The following is an 8,854-nucleotide window of genomic DNA, read 5'->3' as shown; positions in this document are numbered from 1 at the left end:
TGAGCCACCCGATATAAGTGAAAAAGTTGACCACTTTGTTGAAGAAGAGGTCGCCATAGAACAAACCTTTAAAGTTCTTGATCTAGATGAGCCACAAAATAAGGAGTCTCCTAAAGACCCACCCATTAAGCTCAAAGAACTCCCAAAAGGTTTGGAATATGCTTTTCTAGACAAAGATGGTAAATTACCTGTAATTATTATATCTAAATTAAATAGCTTAGAAAAAGAAAAATTAATTAAACTTCTGAGAAAACATAAAAATGCGATCGCTTGGAAGCTTGTAGATATTAAAGGAATAAGCCCTTCCATGTGCACGCACAAAATTTTAATGAACGATGACTACAAAACGGTGATACAACCACAACGTAGAGTAAATCCCAATGTGCAAGAAGTGGTTAAAAATGAGGTCATCAAACTACTTGACGCCGGACAAATTTATCCTATCTCCGATAGTCCATGGGTAAGTCCCGTCCAAGTAGTCCCAAAGAAAGGAGGTATGACGGTAATAACTAATGAAAAGAATGAATTAATACCAACAAGAACCGTCACAGGATGGAGAGTTTGTATAGACTATAGACGATTAAATGAAGCAACAAGGAAAGACCACTTTCCTTTGCCCTTCATTGATCAAATGTTAGAACGACTACCCGGTCATAAATTTTACTGTTTCTTGGATGGTTTTTCAGGTTACTTTCAAATTCCAATAGCATCTGAAGACCAAGAAAAGACAACTTTCACATGCCCCTACGGAACTTTTGCTTATCGACGCATGCCATTTGGTCTATGTAATGCACCTGCAACATTCCAACGTTGCATGGTGGCGATTTTCCATGATATGATAGAGAAGACAATGGAAGTCTTCATGGACGACCTTTCTATCTTTGGAGATTCATACGACCAATGCCTCGATAACCTCGAACGAATGCTATCCCGATGTGAGGAAACTAACCTCGCCCTTAACTGGGAAAAATGTCATTTCATGGTAACGGAGGGAATAGTACTCGGTCACAAAATCTCGAGTGAAGGAATGGAAGTTGATCGAGCAAAAGTAGACACTATTTCTCGATTACCTCCACCCTCCTCCGTTAGAGCAATCAGAAGTTTCCTAGGGCATGCCGGATTTTATAGAAGGTTTATCAAAGACTTTTCAAAAATTTCAAGACCTCTAACAAAATTACTTGAAAAAGATGCGCCTTTCATCTTTGACAAGGAATGCAATCAAGCGTTTCTGACCCTCAAGGAAACGCTAGTCAATGAACCTATCATGATAGCGCCCGATTGGAAACTACCTTTCGAAATCATGTGTGATGCAAGTGACTTTGCTATTGAAGCAGTCTTGGGACAAAGAAGAGAAAAACATTTCCACCCAATTTATTATGCTAGTAAAACACTTAATGATGCACAAGAAAATTACACAACCACTGAAAAAGAATTACTAGCTGTGGTATTTGCTTTTGATAAATTTCGTTCTTACCTTGTTCTTTCCAAAACTGTAGTCTATACAGATCATGCAGCTATCCGATACCTCTTCAAGAAACAAGACGCAAAACCACGTTTGATCAGGTGGATTCTACTCCTCCAAGAATTTGATATTGAAATCAAAGACAAAAGAGGAGCAGAAAACACTACGGCAGATCATCTTTCACGCCTAGAAGACCCAGCTTTGGAGGCAACCAGGGACGAACAAATCAACGAAAAATTCCCAACAGAGTCCCTGGAAATGGTGGAAAGTAGACAAGAACCATGGTACGCCGACTACGCTAACTACTTAGCTAGCGGCATAGTCACCAAAGGATGGCCACATCACCAAAGAAAGAAGTTCTTTGCTGATGTAAAGCATTACTTTTGGGAAGACCCTTATCTCTTCAAAATGTGTGCCGACCAACTCATCCGAAGGTGCGTACATGGCAGCGAAGCACGAAGAATTCTCCGCCATTGTCATGAAGGTCCATATGGGGGACATCATGGTGCCGCTAGTACCGCACGAAAGGTATTTGATTCAGGATTTTATTGGCCGCCCATTTACAAAGATGCACAAATCTTATAAAGACATGTGATGCTTGCCAAAGATCAGGTAATATTTCTTCCAAAAACGAAATGCCTCAAAATGGCATTCTCGTTTGTGAAATTTTTGATGTGTGGGGACTCGATTTCATGGGACCTTTCCCACCGTCAAAAAGAAACAAATATATACTTGTGGCAGTCGATTACTTGTCTAAATGGGCCGAGGCCGAAGCACTTCCAACAAACGATGGAAGAGTAGTGGTAAGATTCCTGAAAAAATTATTCTCTCGTTTTGGAACACCTAAAGCATTAATAAGTGATAGAGGTACCCATTTTTGCAATCACCAACTCGAAAAAATCTTAACAAGATATGGGGTCTATCATCGGGTCTCAACAGCATATCACCCTCAAACAAACGGACAAGCCGAAGTGACTAACAGAGGTTCAAAACGAATACTTGAAAAAACCGTAGGTTTAAATAAAAAGGAATGGGCTGATAAATTAGATGATGCTTTATGGGCCTTTCGAACTGCTTATAAAACCACTATAGGCACAACCCCATATAAGCTCGTCTATGGAAAAAGTTGTCATTTGCCAGTAGAAATAGATCACAAAGCCTACTGGGCAATAAAAAATGTGAACCTAGATTTAGAAATTGCAGGTAAAAATCGATTCTGTCAAATAAATGAATTAGACGAACTAAGGAATTATGCATACTCTAACTCAGAAATTTATAAGTAAAGAATGAAAAATTTACACGACAAATACATTAAACCTAATGAATTTCGAGTAGGAGACCAAGTTCTATTGTTTAATTCACGACTTCGATTATTTCCGGGTAAACTTAAATCCAGGTGGTCAGGACCTTTTTCTATCACCCATATTTTTCCTCACGGTGCAGTAGAAATTAAATCTCGAAATGGAATTCCATTCAAAGTCAATGGCCAACGGCTGAAGCTCTATCGAGGATCCATTGAGGATGTGGAAGAAGAGATTCGCTTTAAACGGTCAACGAATAAAAAGCATCCACATCATACCTGGTATGTTACGAACAAGTGAGTATACATCGAAACCGGTAAGTCTTCTAACCATGTTTCTAGGAAAAAACGGGCACTCACACGAGCACAAAAAAAAATTCAAAACTTTGCTCGGCACGGGGCCGTGTCCGCTGGACACGGGGCCGTGTCTGCGCAACTTTCGGGATAAAACCCTCTTTTCACAACAGTTACATCATTCCACACGCCCCGTTTCCCCGAAAAAGCTCTGGTCCGAAGCGATTTTCTGCAGATTTTCGACGTATTTTCTCGTTCTAACAACATCAAGGTATGATTCTATCATCATTAGTAGTTAGATTAGTTACTTGCATGTAGTTAAAACATCAAAAATTTGGGGAAAAATCTAGGGGTCTTGAAATTCATCCGGATCGAACCTCAAATTTTTGAAATAATCTGTTAGCATTAGTTTAGATTAGTATAATGGGAAGTAAATACACTTGTATTGTTGATAGATTTGCCCGATTTCTCACAAAAACCTCAAACCCTTGTTTTTGAACCAAAAAAGATAAAATTGAAGGGGTAAACGGTTTGTTTTGGGAAAAAAGGCACTTGGGGTTTCATTTTCGGGGGAAACCGCTCCTATTTGGTCAAAAAATTTCAGATTTCGGGACCGGGTCGAAAAATGAAATTTTTGAGTAACAGTCGCCTGGACACGGGGTCGTGCCGGCTGAACACGGGGCCGTGTCCAGATAACTGTTTGCAATTTTTTCCGAAAATCTCACTGTTTCATGCTAACTTTTGGTGTATTCTTTCAGATGGCGGCGAAGTTCACAAGGTTCAACGCAAATGAGCTCGATGCTAGGGCCAGATATGACATACTTCAAACAAGACCCGAAGAATACCCAAGGCAAAGCATGCACGGACCTCTTAGCCATGGTGAATCAACTTGACCGGTTCAACAACCTCGTTACCGGACCACTAAGGATTGCCCTAACCACTCGACTTCGATCCGTACACGAGTGCACTTTGGAGTTCTACAGTACTTTCACCTTCACCTCAAGGTGTGACCCGTTTGACAATGAGGGGGTTGCATTTCGATGTGGAGGGACGAGATACTCGATCTCTATGGCGCAATTCGGGGAGATAGTGGGGCTATATTCTGAAGAGGATTCGGGAAATGAGGAAAACACCGGGGGAATGCAAGAGTTGGACGAAAACGCCCCCCAAGCCGCATGGGCTCAGATTGGTGATGGGTTCTACAATCCGAGCAGCACTAAGAGTACTAAGCTGAGGGATCCGCTTTATCGCTACATTCATAAGCTCCTCACTTACTCTCTTAGTCAAAGGCATGACAGCAGCGGCGTTGTTGGGTTAAGAGATTTGGTAGTCCTTCACTGCATACACAACCAAAGACCCCTCGATGTTCCATTCCTCCTACTCTGAAACATGCATCATAACCGGCTTGCCCATGCACCAACCCCTATCTTCTATGGGGGATGGGTGTACCGCCTCTTCAAGCACTTCACGCGCATTCCTAGGTCTTTTGAAAGGAGCCCATGGTCGGGACGTGTCGATGTACACATTTGCCGCGCCATGAACCTAATCTATGAGGCGGAAGATGGATCGGTAAGCTTTCAGAGGATGCAAGGCCATGCATGGAACCCGCAAGAGGCGCTACTCCTTCACGCTCCACCTCCCCACTACCAGTATCAACCTCATGGTGATCCGGGTCAATCCTCCTCACAAGGAGGTGGTTTTCCTAACTTTCAAAGTTTACATGATCTTTTGCAGGAAAACCTTATGTGCACCAGGAACACCTACAACCTTGCCAACAACACATACCACCGGGTCGGAGCCATTGAAAGAAACATCACTGATATACAAGATGACATCGGGAGCATCCGGGAGTATATGGTGGGTCATGGAGGAGATGAGGGGGAGGATAGTGATGATGCCATGGACTAGGCGGGTGGAGCAGGAGTAGGAGCGGGTTGTTGGTAAACCCACAGGTTAAAGTCCCCTTTTTCTATCGAAACAATTGACGGCATGCGTGCCGAGTGTTAGACAATTTACTTTCCTTGACTTCTTTTTATTTTCTGCTTTATTTTTCTTTTACTTTATGGTTAAGATGTTTAACTTGGTAATTTAGGACGTTTGGTATTGCTTGGTGTGGTATTTACTGATAAAACAGGTACAAATGAGGCTTATAGTGCTAAACATTAGCACTACTAAAGCCAGGGTAGGACAACCGGAGAAAAGAAACCTGTTTTTCAGCCTTGCAGACAGTCCACACGGGGTCGTGTTCAGCCGACACGCCCCTGTGCCCACCTCCCAGACCTGCTGTTTGTTTATTTTTCTGCAGATTTTTGCCAGACACGGGGTCGTGTCCAGCCAACACGCCCCTGTGTCCACCTTCTGTAAGTTTTCGTTACTGGCACCTGAACATGGGGCCGTGCCCGGTCACCACGAGGCCGTGTCCAGATTGCCAGTAACATAAAATTTTGCTTTTAACACCATTTTACACATTCAATCAACCTAAAAACTTGTTTTTGGGACACATTGAGGAAAATGTGTAATTTAAGTGTGGGGGGATGCTAAAACCTTGAATTTTGCAAGTCGTAATAACAAGCCTTACACAAAACTCTATTGGAACCGCTAATCACCCCAAATTTTTTTCAAAAATTTTCAATTTTTTTTTACTTGTCTAAGTTTAAGTTGGGAATTCAAATTCTAACAAGGTTATATTTTTATAAATTTACAACTGATAGCGTCGTGATAAAAAGAACCAACATAATTTTGCAAGTCGTAATAACAAGCCTTACACAAAACTCTATTGGAACCGCTAATCACCCCAAATTTTTTTCAAAAATTTTCAATTTTTTTTTACTTGTCTAAGTTTAAGTTGGGAATTCAAATTCTAACAAGGTTATATTTTTATAAATTTACAACTGATAGCGTCGTGATAAAAAGAACCAACATAAGAAAATTATGAAACGGCATGACAAGCTTAGTTAAAATTTGATTATATATACTTAATCACATAAAAACCCATTCCCACAAAAGTGAGTTTTGAGCCTTTATTGAGCATACAAATATACATCTTTACACTGCTCATTTTTCGTTTCTTATGTGAATAGCCGCTTGGTTCTTACGACTCTAGAACTTGCCACGACAATTCATTCCCGGTCCTTACCAACTTAAACCCAAGTAAGTAAATGATGGAGGCATTAGGACTAACCCTTTTTCTTTCAACACCATTATTTTCATTTTTTTACCTACCCAAAAATTCCCCCTAGTTAACCCCTTTGAGCCTAAACATTTTCATTTCTTAACCCAAAACCCTTTTACCCACCAAAACCCCTTTTTTCATTTTTAACCCTTTATTTTAGTAACAAAGCTCGGTTTTCGTGTGACTTCTTTAAAAAAAAAAAATAAAAAAAAAAAATAATAATAATAATAATAATAATAATAATAATAATAATAATAATATATTTGATGATGAAGTTGGAAATAAACAAACAAAGCTCCTAAAACAAAGGCTTGTTTGAATAAATACTTCATTGAAAATAAAAAGTCACAAAAGCAAAATGTTTTACGAAAACCGACGCTTTTTACGCCTTTCGCCCTTTTCTACTAACCACTAACCCAACCACCCACCTTTAACCCAAGCCTAACCCTTCACCCAAAAAGTCCTCTTGATATTTACAAAGGTATAAAGTTAAAAAGGAGGAGGATTGATTGCTTGGCAAGCATATGGTAGGAATAAGTTCCATGCCGCTCTCGAGTGATTCACTAAAAATACACCTTCGGCCGAGTGTTGAGTGATTCCCCCGTGAGGTATGTGAACTTGTATATAAATGGAATTTTAAAAAGGTGTGTTATGCCTTAATAAATAATTTATCTTATGAAATGTTTTAAATAAATCATGACGAATAGGATTGTAAATAAATAAAAATAAAACCTAGACGATCTTGGAAAATCCCGACACTCTATGACAAGTCCAAAAACCTTCTCTTCTACCCATTCCATTTGGGAGTGAATAAAGCCACATTATAAAAGAGTTTTGCTTGAGGACAAGCAAAGATTCAAGTGTGGGGGTATTTGATGTGCACAAAATGCAACATATAAATTACATCAATAATGGCTTAAAACTAACCCTTTTTTTAGTACTAATGTTGGAAAAAGTGTGCTTTTGTCTTTCTTTTGCATTTTCAGGATTAAATGAGCTTAAAATAATAAAAGAAGCAAAAGGACAGCAAAATCTAACATAATTACAAGAAAATGAACAAAAGTGATATGCCGACCCTCCCGACAGCATCTTCCCAAGCAAAACAAAGAAATCAGAAGACTGGACACTCCCCGTGCTCAGCGAGCACGGGGCTGTGCCCAAGAAGCAGCAGAAAAGACAAACCTATAGAAGCTTCTACTGCCCACCACGGGGCCGTGCCCAGCGGACACGGGGGCGTGGTCAGAATGCTGCAGGCGCATTTATTGTAATTGCGAATTACAATTAATGAAGAGAGAGAGTGTCAGACGGACACAGGGTCGTGCCCAGGCTTCTGTTCAGTCTATAAATAGGAGTGCTTGGAGCCATTTCAACTCATCCCTTGGCACACCACCTCTCTCACACTTCACCCACCACCCACCACCACCATAACACCATCATCCACCACCATCATCCATTGTCCATCATAGAGTGTGTGAGTCGTCTCGGGATCCAAGATTGATCGTAAGAGTTCTTGACAATCAAAGGCCATGTTTGCCTAAGTCTCTTACATCACTTGGTGAAGACAAGTGTTTAGTGTAATACTTTTTATTTTTAATCTTTTGCAGTTTTTAATTGGTTTTGTATTAATGACTTTAATTACTAGTTTCTTATGTTGAAGGTGATTCTTCCTTATCGTTTGTCTGTGGTGTCTTGGCATTATTTTACTGTCTATATAAAATAAAAGATTTTCACCATTCATATCTCCACGGTCTATATGGAGGTATGTTGGCTACCTGGTCGGGGGTTAAGGGAACAGTTTGGTAAGAGTCTTGCCATTGTTCAGTGTATAGATCCTGCAAAGGACCTGGGTCAAATTTAGTAGGACCTCCTTCAATACCCAAAGGTATTGGATGGCGGGGGTCCAAACTCTTTGATCCCCTCATAAGTTAAACTACTATTAAAACTTTAACACGGCTACTTAGGACTGTATCCCTGCTGACTCAGACTACTTAGCCGAGGGTAACGTCGCCTTCAAAAGAGGGGCCTACCACATTACGCATTAATAACTTAATTAATTATCTTTCAATAATCCGACCCTTTAGGATTGTATCCTTGCTGACTCAAACTACTGGGCTGAGGGTAACGTCACCTTCAAAAGAGGGGCCTACTACAATAACTAAGATAATCTCTTAAACAAGTGCAAAAGTGCGAAAATAATCAAAGGTTACACTAACACACGAGTCGGATCCAAGTGATTCATCTTGTCTATCTGTTTTTATTTTTATTTTCTTTCTTTTCAGCATTTTAGTTAGTTTTATTTTCTTAGTTTAAAAATCTTTTCTAACATTTTGATTTGATTAGACGTTGAGGATAAACCGGTACTAAAAGCTCTTGTGTCCTTGGACGACCTCGGTATCTTACCAACACTATACTACGTCCACAATGGGTGCACTTGCCCATATGTGTGTTTAGTGTTAGTAAATATCGTGTTTTATAAATTTAAAACTTGGCTATAAAAGTGTAAAAAAGGCTTAAAATATATACATAATTTATATAACACTTCACACGCATCACCCACATACCAACAGAATCAAAGAACCCCAATCAACCCCCAACATACCAAAATACCAACAGAATCAAATACCCA

The sequence above is a fragment of the Helianthus annuus genome, chromosome 1, assembly GCF_002127325.2.
Source record: "Helianthus annuus cultivar XRQ/B chromosome 1, HanXRQr2.0-SUNRISE, whole genome shotgun sequence".
Taxonomy (NCBI): domain Eukaryota; kingdom Viridiplantae; phylum Streptophyta; class Magnoliopsida; order Asterales; family Asteraceae; genus Helianthus; species Helianthus annuus.
Note: the sequence above shows the minus strand (reverse complement) of the source record.